This window comes from Palaemon carinicauda, unplaced genomic scaffold, assembly GCF_036898095.1.
Source record: "Palaemon carinicauda isolate YSFRI2023 unplaced genomic scaffold, ASM3689809v2 scaffold196, whole genome shotgun sequence".
In the NCBI taxonomy this organism is placed as follows: Eukaryota; Metazoa; Arthropoda; class Malacostraca; order Decapoda; family Palaemonidae; genus Palaemon; species Palaemon carinicauda.
The window spans coordinates 57,012-80,655 of NW_027169545.1; the positions used below are offsets into that span (position 1 = coordinate 57,012).

Below are 23,644 nucleotides of genomic sequence, written 5' to 3' on the forward strand. Positions count from 1 at the left end.
GACTTAGTCACATTTTGTTTCAGAAATACGTAACTTATCAAATTCGTGCTCAAAATCCTCCAGTTTACCCAACCTTAGCTCACTCATAAGACCACAAACATTTAATCCACCTAAATGAATAAAATGGCGTTCTTCGTGTCCCTGAGCATTAAAGGATTAAAAGATTTCATTATATCAGGCGATCCCTCTCAGGGTATGAGAATAGGCCTGCATTACAAAATTACTCTTTGACTAACAATGATAGTGCTAGATGGCAGTAAAAAGAAGCAAATCTACTACTATTCACATATCTATACAATACCATTTTGATGAAGAAGAACGCCAGATTTCCCCCCCCCCACCATGGGACGCCGTGACGTCACTATTTGTTTACGTTTCACGAATTCAAGAATTTCAAGCTCCATCTCGTCAGTGGAGCTACAAATAGCCAATTTCTTTGTATAAATCACAGTGTCAGCAATTTTTATAATAAGCAAAATGACCATGGAGGTAATTGGTAAGTTTTATTTTGGATATACTTTTAGAAATTAAGGAAAAACTTATCATGGGTATGTGTTTATCTCCGGCCTGGGAAAGCCGAGGTTAGTAAGCTGGTTTATTTGAGGCAAAATGGGAAGCAAAAATTGATTGTAAAATTGTTAATAATGTTCTACTTCTGCCCTAATCCCTATTTGCACAAGTGACTAGTTGTAGCATATTGGAAATGTCAAGGATGTTATATTTAATGTTCATATTTTGGTATTATTTTAGAAAGAGGAACCAGTTTAGCGACCTATAAATACTTCAGAAACGCATAAATCACACTTTTCTGATTAGGAATATACCATTAGTTATGCCCGGAGATGAATAGAACATAAGTAATCGAATTTTGTTACGTTTACAAAAAAAATGGTAATTTTGTATTGTATTACAGGGTGAGATTTCGAACAGAAAATATATGTTTTCCTATAGTAAATAACGCAATTTAACCGAATTTGATGTTCATTTCAATCGGAAACAAACAGATCAACCAATTCGGCTAACTTTAAGTTGCCGAATTGGTTGCTGTTATTACGGATGAAATGAAGGTGAAAACCGGTTAGATCACATTATTTCCTACAGGAAAACATATATTTTCTGTTAAAATGGTTAAATATAATCACTGATGTCATATATTTTGTGTTGAAATATTTAAATATAAGCATTTCTTCAACATGTCACTTCTCTTAAACGAATGTACTACGAACGATAACATTAGCAACGATACCAATAATACACAGTGCTACCAACGTTGGAGTATGGTACACAGAGTTACCAACAGCAGGATGACATTACTAACGATAGCAATGATAGATATTTCAATACGTATTTTAAATAATTTCTCCATAGAAGTTTTACTCAATATATAAAAAGTACATAATGGGCACAGAACCTAACAAACCCACCTAACCTATCCTAGTATTATGACAGGTCACAAACCTCAGGTATTTACTGAAAACGGTAAAATTTTCCACTTACCTTTACGAACAAGACGACGAAACTTGCGGTTCACGGGAGTCTTCCATGGGGGTAGACGACTTTTTAAATATTAAACTTAGCCGGTGAATATATAATAGCTGACGTCTCCGACGGCACGACAGATTCCAAAAACTCGCGAGCGATCGCCATGAAGGTTGCGGGTGTGCCCACCAGCGCCGACTATCGGTCAGATACCGCATATACATGTAAACAGCCTCAGTTCTTCTCTGTCGGTTCCATCGACAAGTTGATTCCACTCGCTTTATGACCTCGAGTTTTTCTACCGAATTGGTGAAGTACTTGGTTTTGGTTTTATAGCTTTCGCCGTGTTGGATTATTCAATACTATCTTCAAAAGAAATGCTTTTGAAAGGAGAGGAAAAGTGTTTTGCCCTTGCTTTTTTTATCTGTGGTTTTTCCTTAGAGTAAAGATGGCCGACCCTTCCCTCAGTGTACGGAAGTGTGTTCAAGGCTTTTAGTAATTATTTTATCACGTTATAAATTATTGTTGATATTTATAGATTTTCCTCTATATGTTTTATATCTCACCCGCCTTTATTAGGCCTCTTCGATTAGCTTTCCATTTATACTAAACATCAAGATAAATTTTATGTTTTGTTTATATGCGACCTTTACCTATTCCTCCCCTAGTCCGAGATGTAGGCGGTCCTAACTTGGAAACCGAAGTTAAACAACGTTGAGCCCATTCAACTTTTATTTTCGTTAAGTTAAATCATTTGCTCTGTAAGAGTTATGAAATGAATATTTTTTAGAAAATATTTTAAGAAATATATTCTTTGAATAGTCTTCGTGCTGTTTTTTCAAAGATGAACTAACGTTTGGTTTATTTATGCTACGCAGTTTGCGCTCTATCGTTACGATAGAGAAAGAGAGAATCACGGTTTCACTTTGCAGAAAGAGTAAATCGATTTTGACGTTTTGTTCATTCTTCTTTCAAACTGAAGTCTAATTTTAAATATTTAACTTAGCCGGTGAATATATAATAGCTGCAACTCTGTTGCTCGACAGACACATACATAAAAAACTCGCCAGCGATCGCTATACAGGTTGCGGGTGTGCCCACCAGCGCCAACTGTCGGCCAGATACCACTCTCGATGTAAACAAAACCTTCAATTTCTTCTCTGTCGACGTGCCGACAAGACGTACTTTACTCGCTGTTGAACCTGGAGTTTTTCCCATCATATTTGGTGAAATACTTTAATTTGGTTTGAGCTTTCGCAGTACAGGTGTTTTTCAATATTAAACTTACCCGATAATCATGTAGCTGTCAACTCCGTTGCCCGACAGAATTCTACGGGAGGGATACGCCAGCTATCACTATACTAGAAGGGGGTGTACTCACAAGCGCCACCTGTGGCCAGGTACTACAGTACTTGTTGTTGTCGCCACCTCACTTTTTCCTCTGTCGTGCTTCCGGCTAGACGTTCTTGGATACGCTTATGATTTTGGAGTATTGTTCACGGTTTGGTGAAGTATTTCTCTAAATTTGCAGCTATTCGCTATACTGGATACTTCTTTGTTAGCTTAGCTAGCGTTTGGAATTAATTTAATTTTTATGGTGACGAAGAGAGTATGAACTCTCTTTCACCTTTAAATGGCCGACCCTTCCCTTAGTCGGAAGTGTTGGTGTCTAAGAGAGTATAGACTCTCTTTCTTAGTTTTGTTATAGATTTATTTTATATCTCTCCGCCTTTTATAGGCCTCTTCGATTAACTTACTTTTATTATAAACTTATTAAAATTAATTTTTATATTTGTTTATATTCGACCTTTCCTTATAGTAGGCGGTCTTTTCTTGGTACCGAAGTTAATTAACATTGAGCCCGTCATTTCGGTTTTACCTGTTAACATATTATGCTATTTTAATGTCTTTGAAAGAATTTCTTTGATAGTCTCGTACTGTTTTCAAAGTTGAACTAACGTTTTGTTTTGTCTCTGCAGTTGTTGACGTTCAGAACGTTCAACTTGCGCTCTATCGTTACGATAGAGAAAGAGTTTTCACGGTGTCACGTTGCAGTAAGAGTAACCGTGTCTAGCGTTTTGTTCATTCTTTCTTAACTTAATGGTTTTAATTCTAATAAAGGAACTTTTCATTTTGGGAAATATTTCAGTTTTTTCCTTTAACAATAATATGTTTTAACGATATATATGATTGGGCTCTTCTCTCAGGTTCTAAGTCAAGAGAGAGAGAGAGATAGAGACGGAGGGAGAAAGAGGAGGATAAACGTTTCATTCAAGCGAGTAACGTTGTTATCGTTTTTGCTCTTCTCCCTAGTCTCTTTAGGGGAAGAAGGTAAACGTTTCTAGAGTGATCTAGTGTTTAGTCTCTTTCCAGCCACTGAATTATTTATCTTTCATTAGATTTTTCTGTTACATTGTAATTCTGTTTTCGCAATTACTAACTTTTGAGAAAGGATAGAATTGCGTGTTTCAGGTACAAACCACTTAAAGTTTCGAGTTCAGTGAAATAAGTGCAAACAGAAAATCAAAGTGATAAGTGATTAGCGCAAAGTGTGTCAGTGTTGTGCGTGAGGGTACTTCTGTGCGTGCCAGTCGTCTCCCAGTCCGGGACCTCTTGCAAGCTCCCAAGCCCAGGGGAGAAGCAATGTCGAAGGGCAAAAGGGTTCGGCAGGCCTTGATCGGCGCACAGAAGTATCCTCGGTGGTTGCGGGCGTGTCTTACAGAGACCGTCACTCCCACCCGCAGACGATTGAGCCCTTATTTTGCTCGTCTGCAGAAGAGATTTAGGGGAGAAAACGCTGGTCTCAGGTCTCAAGACCTCTTAAACGTAAAGTCCAGACCTATGCCAGACGTACGAAGTTAGAGTTCAAAGCTCTGACTCGCCGCAGTCATCAGTTGAACGCACTCCGCCTAAGAGGAGTAAGGTTCTGCCGCAACAGATCTCTGCTGTTAAGGCTTTACCTCAGCAGACTTTAGTGTCTGCCGACCCCAAGTTGACTCTACTGCAGTCCATGCAGTCACAACTTTCGGTCTTGATGCGTGAGTGTCGGGCTGAGAAGGTTGCGCCTCCGCCTGCGCTCGCTCCGCCTGCGCTCCCTCCGCCTGCGCTCGCTCCGCCTGACCGCAGTACCGCCTGCCAGGCGTACGATGTTGAGCCACGTTATGAGTTTACTGATCCCAGTGGTGTGCAGCTCACTCCGCCTTCCTTAAGGCAACCTCAGCAATGGAACAGGAGGCTTATACCTCTCTTCCTCCGCTTCCACTTGCTGTTCCACCAGTGAGGCAACACTCGCTTGAGGTACAACAACCTCTCCCATCCATGAGTCAGTCTCCTCAGCTCTCGCTGCAGCGAGCTCAACCCTCCTCAAGGCAAGCACCTCAACACCTTAGCCTTGCGCCTCAGGAGCCTCAACTTGCGAGACATTTACTGCGTTCTGCGCAGCCACTACCTCATCGCTCTCAGCTCACACCGCAGGAACCTCAACTCGTTCCTCAGGAACTTGCTACTGCGCTTCCGCCAACCACTCAGCAAGCGCAACCCTTGAGTTCAGCCACTCATGCCAGGAGTCAACCTCCTCCACCCATGCGCCTACCTTCTGCTACTTCTTTTGATCAGCCTTTGCAGACTGAGCCTCAGGTGTTCCCTCAACAGTCTTGAAGAGGAAACCACAACTATTGTTGTTCCAGCTCGTTCTGACTCTGCTGTTCAGCATACCTTACCTCCATTTTCAAACATTATGATAATGGAGGTTATTTGTATTACTTATTTAAAAATATATTTGTATTCCTTGCAATATATTTTTAACAAATCGCAAATATGGCAAAAATCATGAGTTATGAATGTAAGGTAATATTATGTTGATATTAAACCCCTTGCAAGCATGCATGTAGTAATGCAGTGTTGCCAACAGGGCGAGTTTCCCTTTCCGGAGGTGAAGTAGATTATAGTACATTTAGTGTAGCTTAATTCTACGATTATCATGCCGGCTATCAAATTCATCAACAAAACAGTCTAAATCAATTCCCTCGGCACGTGCACTTTCAATGGACGGTAATGCGATATTACTCACTCTAGCACTGGTCATGGAATTTCTGAGAAATGTTACACGCCATGCAGCACGCTCTGCTTACCTTACAGCATGTTCTACATACAGCATGCTCTGCATACAGCATGCTCTGCTTACAGCATGCTCTGCATACAACAGGCTCTGCATACCTTACCGCATGCTTCTCAGTCACACATCTTTGGTTGTTGCCAACTCACTAGACTGTCAAGCAGTTTCTTAACGTTGCCTTCTAGTCTGCTGCGTTTGCACAGTGTAACCCTCACTGAGAGAACTTAGCTTTTCTCGGATATGGTCCCTGTAGATGAGAAAGTGCTTTTCTCCCTCCTTCTGATATTCCCTTGAGGACTCTGTCATTTGGAGAGGAGCCTTTAGCTGCGTAGCCTCCTATGGACTTTTATTTAAGCATAACATGCTTCCAGGGAAGGTAATGGTCCCACTTCAGTCGCTAATCCCGTCTGTTACCACACCTGCTCCCATAGTCCTTGAGCTGTGTTGCAAGACATGCAGTCCAAACTTAGTCCTTGTTTGAGGATTTTTTGTTTACGGAGTCAGTGTGTCACTGGGAAGACGTTCAACAACCAGCAGGAGTGACTTGTTGTGACGCAGTACGGCAACCTTAGCAACCCGATAAGGAGTTGTCTGTACGACCCAGACAGTCTAGACAGCTTCGGGTTGTCACTGTACTTCCTCGCTTCCCCATGGTTGACAGTTCACAGACTGTGCAGCAGTACCATGATCTTGTGTCCGGCTCCGTCAGACGACTGGCTTTTAAGAGCTCCCACAAGTCGTCGCTGTCTGGAGATTCTCAAATGGACTATGGATCTGACCAAGGAACTGGGCCTCCTGGTCAATTTTGAGGAGTCTTAGCTCGTCCCATCCCAGATCATTGTCTCCCTGGGTATGGATCTTCAGAGTCGAGCTTTTCGGGGTTTTCCGTCGGCCCCAAGGATCTTCCAAGCCCTAGAATGCATCCAGAGCATGCTGAGAAGGAACCGATGCTCAGTCAGGTAGTGGATGAGTCTAACAGGGACACTTTCATCGCTGGCCCTGTTCATCGTGTTAGGGAGACTCCACCTCCCCCCCCTTCAGTATCATCTAGCTGCTCACTGGATAAAGGACATGACGCTAGAGACGGTCTCAGTTCCTGTTTCCGAAGAGAGAAGGTCTTCTCGCGTGGTGTAAGAACAGCTTTCTTCTCAAGGAAGTCTACCTTTGGCTGTTCAGAAACCCGACCGCCGTCTCCTCTCGGACGCATCAGACACGGGCTGGGGTGCGACTTTGGACGGATAAGAATGCTTGGGAACATGGAATCAGGAGCAAAGGACACTTCACATCAATTGCAAGGAGTTGTTGGCGGTTATTCTGGCCTTGATAAACTTCAAGTCCCTCCAGCTTAACAAAGTGGTGGAGGTGGACTCTGACAACACCACAGCCCTGGCTTACATCTTCAAGCAGGGAGGGACTCTTTCGTGGAAGTTGTTCTAGATCGCAGGGGACCTCCTCATCTGGTCTAAAGATCGAAAGCTCACGCTGGTAACGAGGTTCATTCAGGGCGGTATGAATGTCATGGCAGATCACCTCAGCCGCAAGGGTCAGATCATCCCCACAGAGTGGACCCTTCACAAGAATGTTTGCAGCAGACTTTGGGCCCTTTGGGGTCAGCCAACCATAGATCTGTTCGCTACCTCGATAACCTAGAGACTCCTGTTGTATTGTTCTCCGATTCCAGACCCAGCAGCAGTTCACGTGGATGCTTTTCTGCTGGATTGGTTCCATCTCGACCTGTATGCATTCCCGCCGTTCAAGATTGTCAACAGGGTACTTCAGAAGTTCTCCTCTCGCAAGGGACACGGCTGACGTTGGTTGGCTCCGCTCTGGCCCGCGAGAGAATGGTTCTTAGAGGTACTGCAATGGCTGGTCAACATTCCCAGGACTCTTCCTCTAGGAGTGAACCTTCTACGTCTACCTCACGTAAAGAAGGTACACCCAATCCTCCACGCTCTTCGTCTGACTGCCTTCAGACTTTCGAAAGACTCTCAAGAGCTAGGGACTTTTTCGAAGGAGGCAGCCAGAGCGATTGCCAAAGCAAGGAGAACATCCACTCTCGGAATCTTTCAGTCTCAAGGGGAAGTCTTCCGTAGCTGGTACAAGACCAATGCAGTTTCCTCAACCAGTACCACTGTAACCCAGATTGCTGACTTCCTGTTATATCTAAGGAAAGTAAGATCCCTTTCAGCTCCTACGATCAAGGGTTACAGAAGTATGTTGGCAGCGGTTTTCCGCCACAGAGGCTTGGATCTTTCCACCAACAAAGATCTACAGGACCTCCCTAGGTCTTTTGAGACCTCAAAGGAACGTCGGTTGTCCACTCCAGGCTGGAATCTAGACGTGGTCCTAAGGTTCCTTATGTCATCAAGATTTGAACCTCTCCAATCAGCCTCTTTTAAGGACCTCACGTTAAAAACTCTTTTCCTCGTGTGCTTGACAACAGCTAAAAGAGTAAGTGAGATCCACGCCTTCAGCAGGATCATTGTTTTCACATCTGAAACGGCTACATGTTCCTTGCAGCTCGGTTTTTGCTAAACGAGCTTCCTTCACGTCCTTGGCCTAAGTCGTTCGAGATCCCAAGCCTGTCCAACTTGGTGGGGAATGAAATGGAGAGAGTACTTTGCCCAGTTAGAGCTCTTAGGTACTTTCTAAAAAGGTCTTAACCTTTTCGAGGACTATCAGAAGCCTTATAGTGTGCTATCAAGAAACCTTCTTTTCCAAGTTCTAAGAACTCAGTTTCTTACTATTCAGGCTTCTGATTAGAGAAACACATTCTCATCTGAAGGAAGAAGACCTTGCTTTGCTGAAGGTAAGGACACATGAAGTGGGAGCTGTGGCTACTTCTGTGGCCTTCAAACAGAGCCATTCTCTGCAGAGTGTTATGGATGCAACCTATTGGAGAAGCAAGTCAGTGTTCGCATCATTCTATCTCAAAGATGTCCAGTCTCTTTACGAGTACTGCTACACCCTGGGACCATTCGTAGCAACGAATGCAGTAGTAGGCGAGGGCTCAGCCACTACATTCCCATAATCCCATAACCTTTTAACCTTTCTCTTGAATACTTTTTATGGGTTGTACGGTCGGCTAAGAAGCCTTCCACATCCTTGTTGATTTGGCGGGTGATCAATTCTTTCTTGAGAAGCGCCGAGGTTAAAGGTTGTGATGAGGTCCTTTAGTATGGGTTGCAGCCCTTGATACTTTAGCACCTTTGAGTTGATTCAGCCTTCCAAGAGGAACGCTGCGCTCAGTAAGGAAGACGATCTTATTAAAGGCAGAGTAACGGTTCAAGTCGACTTCCTTACCAGGTACTTATTATTTCATTGTTATTGTGGATAACTGATTATATGAAATACGGGATACTTAGCTATCCTTTAGTCTTGTACACTGGTTATTCACCCACCCCCCTGGGTGTGAATCAGCTACATGATTATCGGGTAAGTTTAATATTGAAAAATGTTATTTTCATTAGTAAAATAAATTTTTGAATATACTTACCCGATAATCATGATTTAATTGACCCACCCTTCCTCCCCATAGAGAACCAGTGGACCGAGGAAAAAGTGAGGTGGCGACAACAACAAGTACTGTAGTACCTGGCCACAGGTGGCGCTTGTGAGTACACCCCCTTCTAGTATAGTGATAGCTGGCGTATCCCTCCCGTAGAATTCTGTCGGGCAACGGAGTTGACAGCTACATGATTATCGGGTAAGTATATTCAAAAATTTATTTTACTAATGAAAATAACATTTTTCTTCAAATAAATCCTTGAACTCTTTTTTGATTCGGATTAATTGTTGATGACTTAGATCGTTTTTGGAATTTTCCCTTGACTAATTCAAAATGGCTGACCCTTCTCAAGTTCCCAAGTTTCGAAAGTGTAATGCTAGGGACTGTCATAGGCGTCTTCCAAAGGCTTCTCTCGACCCTCACACTGTTTGTTCCAATTGTCGGGGTAAAACCTGTCAATTGGAAGATCGGTGTGAGGAATGCGTGGGCCTTTCGGAATTCGATTTTATCGAATTTGATAAATATACACGCAGACTAGAGAGAGATAGGGTAAGGAGAAGTTCTTCTAGGTCGGTAGATTTTTCCTCTCCACATGCCCCTGAACCTAATCCTTCCCCTGTAGTGGTTGTTCCTAACCCCCCTCCTAGCACTCAGGAACCGTCTATGCAAGACATGATGCGTGCTATACATGCCTTGGGGGAGAGAGTTGAGGCTTTAGCAAGTGACCGAAATCAACTCATGGCGGACGTAAAGGAACTCAAGTGCCAAAGTGCCACGGCGGAAAGTGTCAAAGTGCCTAGTGTTACGCAAAGTGTTGTGAACAGTGTTGCGATCGAGGGTTCGTCTGTTCGTGCCTGTCGTCCACCTAGTCCGGGACCTCTTGCAAGCTCCCAAGCCCAGGGGAGAAGCAATGTCGTACGACTCATGGGTTCGAGAGGCCTTGATCAGCGAACAGACGTTCCCTCTAAGGTATCAGGCGTATCTCTCCAAGATCGCCCCTACCTAAGTAAGATGAGAGAGCCCATTTTTACCTCGTCGTCCGAAGGTGTTTCTCGTAAGAAACCTTGGACCAAGGTCTCCAGACCTTTAAAGCGTAAGTCGGTCCCTTCAGGACAAGTCCAACGTCCCGGATGTAGCCACTGGGACAGTTCGGACCCGTTGCCGTCATCTGATGACTGCTCGCCGCCTAAGAGAGGCAAAGTTGTGCCGTCTCATTCGCTAACCCCGTCTGTTACCGCACCTGCTTCCGTAGACCCTAAATGGGTGCTACTGCAAGACATGCAGTCTAAGCTTGCGTCCTTGATGGAGGACTACAACGCTGAGAAGGTTACCGTTGATCCTACTGGCCATCAGCCATCCAAGCGTTCTGTTGTGCGTCCTGTTGACGTGGATGTAGCTTTCTCGCGTCAACCAGTTGGGGTGGTACCTCCACCGATGCGACCCAGTGTGGATTTCCAGCCGCACGTTGACGTTAGGCAACGCACTGATGCGATTGGTGACGTTCAGGACGTTCATCAACCATCAGAGTTGACTTGTTTTGACGCGGTGCGTCAACCTCCGCAACCCAGTATGGTGTTGACTGCACAACCCAGACGGTCTAAACAGTCTCGGGTGGACGCTGTGCGTCCTCGCGCACCTGTTGTTGTTGACAGTTCCCAGACTGTTCAGCAGTTCCAGGACGCTGCGTCCGGCTCCGTCACGTATGCACCAGTGCGACCGGACTCTGCGAGTCATACGTTGCCTACACCTTTGCCGTTTTCTCATCAGTTATCGGATGAGGAACTGTCAGATGAGGACGCTGCTGAACCACAGCCTGAGGATCAGCCTTCAGAACTAGATGAGCCTAAAGCAGTTCAACCATCCTTGGACTTTAGAAAAGTCATGGCTGTTTTTAAAGAGTTGTTCCCTGATCACTTTATTTCTGTGGCTCCTCGTTCGCCGCCGTCAGAGTTTGTCTTAGGCGTTCCTGCTACCATGCCTGCCTTTACTAAACTCGTTCTCTCTCGCTCATCCAAGAGAGCTTTACGGCTGTTAGGCGATTGGTTAGAGACCAAGAGGAGTTTAGGGAAGACGGCATTTGCCTTCCCCCCATCTAAACTCTCGTCTAGATCGAGCGTCTGGTATGCCACGGGAGAAGTTCTCGGCTTGGGAGTTCCTGCCTCTGCCCAGGGCGACTTCTCAAGTCTTGTAGACTCTCCCCGCCGCCTTGCCATGAGACGCTCGAAGATTTGTTGGTCACCCTCGGACCTGGACCACCTTCTTAAAGGCATATTTAGGGCGTTTGAAGTCTTTAACTTCCTGGACTGGTGTTTAGGAGCCCTGAGTAGGAAAATCTCTTCTGCCGATAGGGATGTTTCCTTACTCATTATGTCCTGCATGGACAAGGCCGTCCGTGATGGGTCCAACGAGCTTGCCGCTTCATTCACGTCCGGAGTCCTTAAGAAACGAGAGTCTCTGTGCTCTTTTCTGTCAGCAGGAGTGACGCCATGCCAAAGATCTGAGCTACTCTTTGCGCCCTTGTCTAAGTGCTTGTTTCTTGAAGTCTTGGTTAAGGAAATTGCCTTGTCTTTAGTGCAGAAGGACACCCACGATCTAGTTGCGTCCTCGGCTCGCAAAGCTCCCCCTTTGCCTGCCTTGTCTGCTAGACCTAGGATAGACACTCCAGCGTCCAGGTTTATCCCGCCCTTTCGTGGCAGAGCCTCCAGCAGGGGAGGTGCTCGTGCCGAAGGGAAGAGAGGGAAGAGGAAAGGATCCAAGTCCTCTAAGGGCAGAGTCTGACTGCCCGCAACTTCAGACAGCAGTAGGTGCCAGACTCAAGAACTTCTGGCAAGCCTGGGAGAAGAGAGGCGCAGATCAACAATCTGTGAGGTTGCTCAGAGAGGGGTACAAAATCCCTTTTGTACGCAGACCTCCTCTAGCGACGTCCCCCATCGATCTCTCTCCCAGGTACCGAGAGGAAGAAAAGAGACAAGCCCTGAAACTGGAAGTGTCTCTTTTGCTAGAGAAGGGAGCGGTGGTCAAAGTCTCGGACCTTCAATCACCGGGGTTTTACAACCGTCTCTTCCTAGTATCAAAGAAGACAGGAGGTTGGAGACCGGTGCTAGACGTCAGTGCTCTGAATGTCTTTGTCACAAAGACGAAGTTTACCATGGAGACCACAAAGTCAGTCCTAGCAGCGGTCAGAAAGGAAGACTGCATGGTCTCTCTAGACCTAAGGGACGCCTACTTCCACATCCCCATTCACTCAGACTCCCAACCTTTTCTGAGATTCGTCTTCGACGATGTGGTATACCAGTTTCGGGCCCTGTGCTTTGGCCTAAGCACAGCTCCTCTCGTGTTTACGAGGCTTATGAGGAATGTGGCAAAATTCCTCCATTTATCGGACATCCGAGCCTCCCTTTATTTGGACGACTGGCTTCTCAGAGCCTCTTCCAGTCATCGCTGTCTGAAGGATCTCAATTGGACTCTAGATCTGACCAAGGAATTGGGACTCCTAGTCAACTTGGAAAAGCCACAGCTGGTCCCATCCCAAACTATTCTGTATTTAGGGATGGAGATTCACAGTCAAGTTTTTCGGGCTTTTCCGTCGGCCCCCAGAATAGATCAAGCCCTGCTCTCTATCCAGAAGATGCTGAAGAAAGAACGCTGCTCAGTCAGGCTTTGGATGAGTCTGGTAGGAACGCTGTCATCCCTGGAGCAATTTGTCTCGCTAGGAAGGCTACACCTCCGACCTCTTCAATTCCACCTGGCTTTTCACTGGAAAAAGGACAAGACGCTAGAGGCGGTCTCGATCCCGATTTCCGAAAAGATCAAGTCTTGTCTGACTTGGTGGAAGGACAATATCAGCCTACGAGAGGGCCTTCCCCTGGAAGTTCAGAAACCCAACCACGTTCTCTTCTCGGACGCATCGGACTTGGGCTGGGGCGCGACACTGGACGGTCGGGAATGCTCAGGTCTGTGGAACTCGAGTCAGAGGAGCATGCATCTCAACAGCAAGGAGCTTTTGGCGGTTCATCTGGCCTTGATAAGCTTCGAGAATCTCCTTCGAGGCAAGGTGGTGGAGGTCAACTCGGACAACACCACGGCCTTGGCGTACATTTCCAAACAGGGAGGTACCCACTCACTGACTCTGTACGAGATCGCAAGGGACCTGCTCATCTGGTCAAAAGATCGAGGCATCTCCCTAGTAATGAGGTTCATCCAGGGCGACTTGAACGTCCTAGCAGATTGTCTCAGTCGGAAAGGTCAAGTAATTCCAACCGAATGGACCCTCCACAAGGATGTGTGCAAGAGACTTTGGGCGACTTGGGGTCAACCCACCATAGATCTCTTTGCAACCTCGCTGACCAAGAGGCTTCCAATCTATTGCTCTCCAGTCCCAGACCCAGCAGCAATACATATAGATGCCTTCCTCCTAGATTGGTCACATCTAGATCTTTACGCATTCCCACCATTCAAGATTGTCAACAAGGTACTGCAGAAATTCGCCTCTCACGAAGGGACAAGGTTGACGTTAGTTGCTCCCCTCTGGCCCGCGAGAGAATGGTTCACCGAGGTACTTCGATGGCTAGTAGACGTTCCCAGAAGTCTTCCTCTAAGAGTAGACCTTCTACGTCAGCCACACGTAAAGAAGGTACACCAAAGCCTCCACGCTCTTCGTCTGACTGCCTTCAGACTATCGAAAGACTCTCGAGAGCTAGAGGCTTTTCGAAGGAGGCAGCCAGTGCGATTGCCAGAGCAAGGAGAGCGTCTACCATTAGAGTTTACCAATCGAAGTGGGAAGTCTTCCGAGACTGGTGCAAGTCAGTTTCCGTATCCTCGACCAGTACCTCTGTAGCCCAAATAGCTGATTTTCTCTTATACCTGAGAAAAGTACGATCTTCCGGCATAGAGGCTTAGATCTTTCCAACAATAAAGATCTGCAAGACCTCCTTAAGTCTTTTGAGACCTCTAAGGAACGTCGTTTGGCTACACCTGGGTGGAATTTAGACGTGGTCCTAAGATTCCTCATGTCAGACAGGTTTGAGCCTTTACATTCAGCCTCCCTGAAAGATCTCACTCTTAAGACTCTTTTCCTGGTATGCTTAGCCTCGGCTAAAAGAGTCAGTGAGCTTCATGCCTTCAGCAAGAACATCGGGTTTTCGTCAGAAAAAGCTACTTGTTCTCTGCAGCTTGGTTTCCTAGCCAAAAATGAGCTTCCTTCTCATCCTTGGCCTAAATCTTTCGATATTCCTAGCTTATCGGAGATCGTAGGCAATGAACTAGAAAGAGTATTATGCCCTGTTAGAGCTCTTAAGTTCTACTTAGCTCGTACTAAACCTTTACGAGGCCAATCTGAAGCGTTATGGTGTTCGGTTAAGAAACCATTCTTGCCTATGTCAAAGAATGCTTTGTCATATTTTATCAGATTGTTAATACGAGAAGCTCATTCACACTTGAGTGAGGAAGACCGATCTTTGCTTAAGGTTAAGACGCACGAGGTTAGAGCTGTAGCAACTTCCGTGGCCTTTAAGCAAAATAGATCTCTGCAAAGTATCATGGACGCACCCTATTGGAGAAGCAAGTCAGTGTTTGCGTCATTTTACTTGAAAGATGTCCAGTCTCTTTACGAGAACTGCTACACACTGGGACCATTCGTAGCAGCGAGTGCAGTAGTGGGTGAGGGCTCAACCACTACAATTCCCTAATTCCATATCCTTTTAATCTGTCTCTTGAAATGTTTTAATGTTGTTTTTATGGGTTGTCCGGAAGGCTAAGAAGCCTTTCGCATCCTGGTTGATTTGGCGGGTGGTCAAAGTCATTTCTTGAGAGCGCCCAGATTAGGGGTTTGATGAGGTCCTGTTGTATGGGTTGCAGCCCTTGATACTTCAGCTCCTGGGAGTCTGTCAGCATCCTAAGAGGATCGCTGGGCTCCGTAAGGAAGACGTACTTACAAGGCAGAGTAATCGTCTAAGTCGACTTCCTTACCAGGTACCTATTTATTTTGGTTTTGTTATATTGATAACTGTCAAAATGAAATAAAAAACTCTTAGTTTATACGATGTAAACATATTTAACTCTGGTCTCTACCCACCTCCTTGGGTGTGAATCAGCTATTATATATTCACCGGCTAAGTTAAATATTTAAAAATGATATTTTAATTATAAAATAAATTTTTGAATATACTTACCCGGTGAATATATAAATTAAACGACCCTCCCTTCCTCCCCAATAGAGACGCAGTGGGATGAGAAGAAATTGAAGGTTTTGTTTACATCGAGAGTGGTATCTGGCCGACAGTTGGCGCTGGTGGGCACACCCGCAACCTGTATAGCGATCGCTGGCGAGTTTTTTATGTATGTGTCTGTCGAGCAACAGAGTTGCAGCTATTATATATTCACCGGGTAAGTATATTCAAAAATTTATTTTATAATTAAAATATCATTTTAAAGGATCTTGTTAATTTTCAATTTCTTAGCCCTTTCAGTTTTTTCCTTTGGTCAAATAACCTGTTTATTGACGAAGGGTGAATGAGCAATTCTCTTGTGTGTGACAAGAGAGAGAGAGAGAGAGAGACGGAGAGAGAGAGAGAAAGAGAGAACGATCCGATCTTTATTCTCGTCCCAAGTAAGGAGTTTGGGAGCGAGTAACGTTGTTCTCGATTCAGTTTTTTACTCTCGTCCCAAGTCTCTGTACGGGGAGAGAGGATAAAACGTTTTTAGTTTTTATTCTCGTCCCAAGGCACTGTACGGTGAGAGATTGAAAACGTAGTCTTTAGTGAACTAGTGTCTCCTCCCCAGTCACTGATCCTTTTTAACTTTATATATTTCCGTTTTATTCGATATAGATGTTTACTGAGTTTTGCATGTGTGTTTCATTTTGTACTAATGTGCTTACATTATACGACTCATTTCACAATTATAACCTTTTTATAGGGATGGCTCCAATGATCTGGCAGCCACGTTCTCTGCAGGAGTACTTAAGATGTAAGTGCGCTCAATGTGTTCATTGTCAAGACAAACTTCACGATGAAGACTACCAAATCTGTCTTGGCAGCAGTAAGGGAAGGCGACTGGATGGTCTCTCTCGACCTTCAGGATGCATACTTCCACATCCCGATTCATCCAAACTTTCAACTACATCTGAGGTTTGTGGACGGGGAAGTAATGTACCAATGTCGAGCACTGTACTTCGACCTCATTCCTGCTCCTCTTGTTTTTACAAGGCCCTTGCAAAATGTAGCAAGCTTTCTACATTTTTTGAGGATTCATAGCCTCCCTTTATTTTGACGACTGGCTAATCAGGGCGTTGTCATTATATCGCTGTCTGGAGAGCCTCTAAATGACATTAGACCTAACCAAGGAGCTAGGTCTCATAGTGAACGTAGAGAAGTCGTAACTTACAGTACCCCATCCCAGACTATTCTTTATTTGGGAATGGAGATACAGTGTCTGATTTTTCGGGCCTTTTCGTCTCCCGCAAGAATGGAACAAGCTCTGTTAAAAGTTCTTCACTTGCAAGAGAAAAACAGTTGCTCTGTAAGAGTTTGAACTAGCCTCGTGGGAACTCTTTCATCGCTGGAGTAGTTTATCTCTCTGGGGAGACTCAACCTATGCCCTCTCCATTTTCACCTAAACCATTGGAACAAGGAGAAGGGCTTAGAGAGTATCTCTTTCCCAATTTCCAACTCAGTCTAGACATGTCTGACTTGGTGGGACAGCAACATCAGACTTCGAGAAGGTCTTTCTCTTGTGATCAAGAACCCAAACCATGTGTTGTTTTCAGATGCATCGGATTTGGGTTAGGGAGCTCCAATGGACAGTCTGGAATGCTCGGGTCTTTGATCCACGGATCAGAAGGAACTCCATTTAAGGCAAGTAACATCTCTCCTTTGGCGAGATTTGTGCAAGGAAAATGAATGTCTTGGCGGACGGCCTCAGCAGAAGAGGACAAGTCATCTCCATGGAGTGGACGTTGCATAAGACTGTGTGCGAGAAGCTATGGATGACATGGGGTCAACCCACCATAGATCTTTTTGCGACTTCTCTGACAAAGAGGCTCTCGACTTACTGCTTTCCAGTTCCAGATCCAGAGGCAGCCCACATAGACGCTTTCCTGCTGGACTGGTCTCACCTGGACGTTTATGCCTTTCCACCTTTCAAGATCCTAAACAAGGTGCTGCAGAAGTTCACCTCTCACGAAGGGACCAGGTTGACATTGGTTGCTCCACTCTGGCCCGCGAGAGAGTGGTTCACAGAGGTACTTCAATGGCTGGTAGACGTTCCAAGGAGTCTACCTTTAAGGATGGATCTCTTACGGCAGCCCCACGTAAGGAGTCTTCATCAAAGCCTCCCCGCGCTTCGTCTGACTGCCTTCAGACTATCGAAAGACTCTCAAGAGCTCGAGGATTTTCGAAGGAGGCAGCCAGAGCGATTGCGAGAGCTAGGAGAGCATCTACCATCAAGGTCTATCAGTCGAAGTGGGAAGTCTTTAGAGACTGGTGCAAGTCATCATCCATTTCCTCTTCCAGTACCTCTGTAGCCCAAATTGCAGACTTTCTTCTGCATCTGAGAAATGTTCGCTCCCTCTCTGCTCCCACTATTAAGGGCTACAGGAGCATGTTGGCTTCTGTGTTCAGACCTAGAGGCTTAGATCTGTCCAATAATAAAGATCTCCAAGATCTCCTTAAGTCCTTCGAGACCTCTAAGGAGCGTCGTATGGCAACTCCTGGATGGAACTTAGACGTGGTCCTAAGGTTCCTAATGTCCGACAGGTTTGAGCCATTACATTCAGCCTCCTTGAAGGATCTCACCCTCAAGACGCTTTTCTTAGTGTGCTTGGCTTCGGCTAAAAGGGTCAGTGAGATCCATGCCTTCAGTAGGAACATCGGCTTTTCTATAGATAAAGCTACATGTTCACTTCAGCTTGGTTTCTTGGCCAAAAATGAACTGCCTTCTCGTCCTTGGCCTAAGTCGTTTGATATACCTTGCCTGTCAGAGATCGTAGGCAACGAGCTTGAAAGAGTACTGTGTCCAGTTAGAGCTCTTAAGTTTTATTTAGCTCGTACCAAATCCTTACGAGGTGGATCTGAGGCCTTGTGGTGCTCAGTTAAGAAGCCATCATTGCCTATGTCTAAAAATGCTTTGTCGTATTTTATTAGATTTTTAATCCGAGAGGCTCACTCTCACTTGAGTGAAAAAGATCGTTGCTTGCTTAAGGTCAAGACGCACGAAGTAAGAGCTATAGCAACTTCCGTGGCCTTTAAGCAAAACAGATCTCTGCGAAATATTATGGATGCAACCTTTTGGAGAAGCAAGTCGGTATTCGCTTCATTTTACTTAAAAGACGTCCAGACTCTTTATGAGGACTGCTACACACTGGGTCCATTCGTTGCAGCGAGTGCAGTTGTCAACCCCGTTGTGTAAACATTGAATACGAATCGGTTCCTGATTGGTTAACAGCAAAATAAGGGAGTCTAGAGGGTAAACATAAATAAGCTGGGTAGGGAAACTAGTCCAGGGAAAGTATTTATGTGAAACTGGGGAGTGAAAAGGAAATAAAAACAATTTAGGAAGGTAAAATGGAATGAATGATAAATAATATTGAAAGGAAATATAAAATGAGATGGTTTTACCATGAATGAACTGGATAGGGAAACTAGTCCAGAGGAAGAATTTATGTGAAACCGGGTAGTGAAAAGGAAATAACAAAAGAAATAAACCCAATTTAGGAAGATAAAAGAGAATGAATGATAAATAATATTGAATGGGAATATGAAATGAGATGATTTTAAAAGGAATAGGATAATAAAACGAGTAATCAAATGGGAAAAAGCTTCTGCGCAGGGGGGAGGGGTTTCTGCGCAGGGCGAAACTGGTATGCACGAACGAACGAACGTACGGGTGCTAATGTCTACATCGGACGATAGCAGCACTGGTTACTGTATTTTTTCATGACACAATCTTTGCAACGGCACCTCCAAAGTTTATCCAGATATACTGTTTTGTATTTTCCTCCGATTATTATAATTTCAAGAAGGTAATGTATATAGAAGAAAAGGCTTGTTTTACGTTTATATATCGATTCCCCAGTATGTTTTCCCCACCCAAAACCCCAAGTTCCCACTGGGGGTCCCCCATTATCGGAAGATATAGATGTATATATATTTCTGAAACTATTCATTTGCGACGGGAACGAGTGTCATTTTCGAAGAGACCGCATTTTTTTCTATAAGAAAAAGTAGCTGTTTTTCTAGGTTATAATACCCTGTAATACACTACAATGAAACCCAAAAAATGAGGATTGGTTTTTACTAAGGCGAGTGGCTATTAAAGAGAGATGTTCACCCTTTGACTCCCGCCAAAAAATGACTTCATAGCTCCGCTCCCTTTTGTTCCACCTATACACTTCGTTTGATTGCCCCACGTGACTTATTCACGCACCACGTGACTTGATACTTTGAAATAATTGGCTCATTTAAACAAACGAAAGCCAATTATATTTGAATATTCTTCCGACCACTTTCTTTCCATTCTTCTAATGTTACTAATAATAGAATGCAACGACTGAAGCCATTGTCTGGCCCTCCCAGGATATTTATTTAATTCTTCTAATGTTACTAATCACTGTAGCCTTAAGGGGGGTCACAGGGGGGTGGACCCCCCCACCCCCACTAGGCCTAGGTAGGGGTACAGGGCCCTAGGTTAGGTTAGGTGGTTGTATTAGGTTAGGTTAGGTTTGTTATAGCGTAAAGTCTAAAACCGTTCATTTCAAGGAAAATGAAGGTGATATTCATGCAAAAGACATCAAAATCACCTAGATAAACATATTTTCATGTCATTTTGGCCTGGTTCCTCTTTCTAAAAATTTACCGCTTAGCAATTAATAATAATAACAATAAGCCATCGGTTCATAAAATAAGTATTAAGTATCATTGGTAGGCCTAGATAGCCCAATATTCTTAGTAATATATGAAAATATATTAGATTTTGGTAATTTATAACAGACTTTTTGGGGCTAAATGTAGTTCATTGGGACAGGGTAAGATAAGAGTATGGCAGTCTATGGAAATGGCTCCTAGGTTAGGTTAGGTTAGGTAGGAATCAGAAACATTTGGTTAGGCGATGTTCTTGTGTCTAAAATGTGGTTTTTCACTCTGTCCCAACAAACTACAAAGGCTCCGCATCGGGAATGCTCGTCAGAAACATTGTTTGGAACTTTTTGAGTGAAGTGCTCAAGATATCCCTAACCGAATAATAACATTTCGCGTCCCTCAGAATTATATCGCTGTTTGTATATACCCACAAATAGTGGTTTTGAGTTTCCATGGGGCTCCCCAAATGGAGTGAAGAGATGAAAAAACAATGTATTGACAATGGCATGTATATATTAACAAGGAATGCATAAAGTAATGGCCGGACATGCGGCATGTAACAGAGAATATAATTAGACTAATCTGGCCGAACTAGATCTGTTTTTGCGTGACTTAGCAGCGTTGTTTATGGTGTCGTCTTCTTCGCCTCTCCCTGCACGGGCCTGTCGATATTCGCTCGGGACCGGAATTTTGATGGTCCTTCTTCACATACGTCACAAAATAACAAGAAATTAGGGTCCTGATGCGAATTTCGTTGAGTCCTACCATTGCATATGGTCATTCTCTTACCTAGGAACAAGACATATTGACAAAACACAAGGTATTTTGAGTTTCCCTTTCCAAGAACCTCTGAGAGTCCAATGGCACTTAACTAACATGTAGGAAAATACGTTCCAACAATGCGAGTGCTGAGGGAAATTGTTTTCATATACAGCTATATTACTTATATCGTTCTGGTTACATTCAATTACACATCTTAACCCTTTTACCCCCAAAGGACGTACTGGTACGTTTCACAAAAGCCATCCCTTTACCCCCATGGACGTACCGGTACGTCCTTGCAAAAAAATGCTATAAAAATTTGTTTTTCATATTTTTTGATAATTTTTTGAGAAAATTCAGGCATTTTCCAAGAGAATGAGACCAACCTGACCTCTCTATGACCAAAATTAAGGCTGTTAGAGCAATTTAAAAAAAATATACTACTAAATGTGCTGGGGAAAAAATAACCCCCTGGGGGTTAAGGGTTGGAAATTTCCAAATACCCCGGGGGTAAAAGGGTTAATTGCATAAGATAATTTAGTTTTATATATTAATTGTAATTTACAAAATTATAATTAAAGCATTATCCAAATGACAGGCACCCTAGAGATGATGATCTAACGAAGCTTATCCAATCAAGAGATTTGTCCAAGGCCCCATAGCTGCGTCTCCACAGGTAATTATACTTGAATTTATCGTAATTGGTCCAATTATATGTTATTAGTAGTATTTATTTAAGGAGGAAGTTCCTGTTGTTTTATTCCAGTTAATATTTTTTGTAAATTATATCAAATAGGCCAGGGTACGTCACAAATAGGTTTAGACTAGGGTACGTGTTGGGTGCTACTTTAGCGTGAGGTCTACCGCCATACGTACGAAGTGTGTATCGCTAGAATAAATGTGTGGAAATTTATGATAACATTTTCATTTTTTTCCAAAACGGAGTACTTACCTAAAACTAGTTTCTTAGGAGTATCTGGGATCTCCTCCTAACCGACCAGAATTTTGTGTAGTTTACCCTATCTCCGTTTTCTATGTGGGGGAACCTCTGGCGGAGGGATATGCGCCATGAGGCAACCTGGGGTCAGAGAGCGTGCTCGCTGAGGTCTCGACTTCCAGTAAGTTTTCTGGTCGCGTCGTGATTACATCTCGTCGTGCTGATTATTTATAACTTTTGAGAATTGTAAGAGAACCTTACAAACCCACCTAACCTAATCTAGTAGTTCTCAGGTCACAGCCCCTATCCGGGGGCAAGCCCCTCTGGACCCCCCTTCCCAGGTCACAACCGCTAGCTGGACCTCCTATCCAGGTCTCAAACTAAAAGTAAATCACAAATAAATCCTTTTTGTTTTGGCAATCTTTACAGAAGCTTTGCAGTAGAAATATGCTGGTCTTCCCAAAAAAATTAAGTTAAAATCGGGACTTTGAGGCATTATTTCGCTGTTAATTTCACGAGTAACAATAGCTCTGCACTGAACAGAGAGCATTTCCATCATAGTCAGCTTGCTGACATAAATGAAATTACACAAAATTTTGAAATAGATTGATGTACTTCCCTTAACTTCCCTCTTGGAGACGGCTTTATGTGATGGTGGTTGAGTTGAAACCGATGGGATAGGTGGGAGAAATATGGCTGTTGTAGAACTACATCCGGGAACTTATGAAGAAGTACTACTTGTAAACTCTTAACCCTTTCACCCCAAATGGACGTACCGGTACTTTCTTGTAAAACACTGTTAATTACATATTTTTACATAGTTTTGATAATTATATGAGAAACTTTAGGCATTTTCCAAAAGAATGAGACCAACCTGACCTCTCTAGGACAAAAATTAAGCCTGTTACAGCAATTTAAAAAATTATATAGCAAAATGTGCTCAAAATTTAATCATATGGTGAGGGTAAAAGGGTTAATTGGTTTAAATAAACCAGCTGACAAATACATCATTGTAAATGCACAGAAAGCTCCCCAAACCCATGGGAAACAACGCATGTGCAAAAAGTTCCCTTCTGTCTCTCAGATGTAAACAATGGACTTGGAGTGAAAAACATATCTCACATTTTAACAGACCAATATGTAAGTTATGCCCCCAGGCCCCTATTAAACATACAGAGGAAAATACCAAACTAGCCAGCACTCGTTCATTTCTTATAGCGAATTCCAGTTTCGTTGTAAAGCATCTAATGTTTACCATGAAAACAATATCTTTTATGGCTTTAAAAAACGGTTGCACGGTGTAATTATGGTGATATTTCGATAGAGTCCCACCCTGCATGTACCGCTTACCAGTACATAGGAGCCTGAAGTTTTTCTTCTTTCGCGAGCGAAGCAAAATCCATTAGATTTTACAAAATATTTTAGAAATCTATCGAAATATTACCATAATTATAGGTATTCTGAATATTTTTGATAATGATTTCTGGTGGAAAGCCATAATTTTTTAGTTATGGTGGGTTGACTACCGAGTAATACTAATGAAACACGGTCCAAACACTGGAGTTTTTATTTGCTAGGACTTACCGGACGTAGCCTTCTTATATCAGCAGCCATTTCCTCCTGTGTGTATAGAAAATAGACAACAACTAACCTAAACTTCTCCCACCTAACCTAACCTACAAGCCATGTCCTAACCTACTTACATAAGGGGGGGGGTGCCTAAAGCCTCCTCCCTCATCCCCACCCCCATTACACGGCCGTATTCATAGTCTGCCATCATCATACATACAGGCGGCCGCTATCTTACGTACACCCCTACCGGATTCACAGAAAACGTGCCTTGCCATCTTATTTTCTATAGAGGTATTGTAGCTTGGTTAATAATGTTAATAATTACAAGGCGTCCTGTCCCCTGTCACTGGTATTCATGAGAAACCTTTAAACTGGTTTTATTGAAAGTCATTGCTGCCTTATTGGGGTTAATTTTGTAA

The 23,644-nt window shown here is 43.8% G+C and overlaps 1 protein-coding gene across 9 annotated transcripts in view; it reads left to right on the plus strand.

The window, feature by feature from the left end:
- The first annotated feature begins 352 nt into the window (after positions 1-352).
- LOC137635913 (zinc finger protein 665-like) overlaps positions 353-23,644 on the plus strand; it is a 130,200-nt gene continuing 106,908 nt past the window's right edge. For 7 of the 9 annotated variants that reach the window (XR_011042820.1, XM_068368354.1, XM_068368355.1 and 4 more), the window contains exons 1-2: positions 358-496; positions 21,315-21,392. The gene's annotated coding sequence lies outside the window, so the exon portion shown is untranslated. Of the gene's footprint in view, positions 497-21,314; positions 21,393-23,644 lie in introns of all 9 variants that reach the window. The other 2 variants (XM_068368352.1, XM_068368353.1) reach the window with 1 other exon arrangement.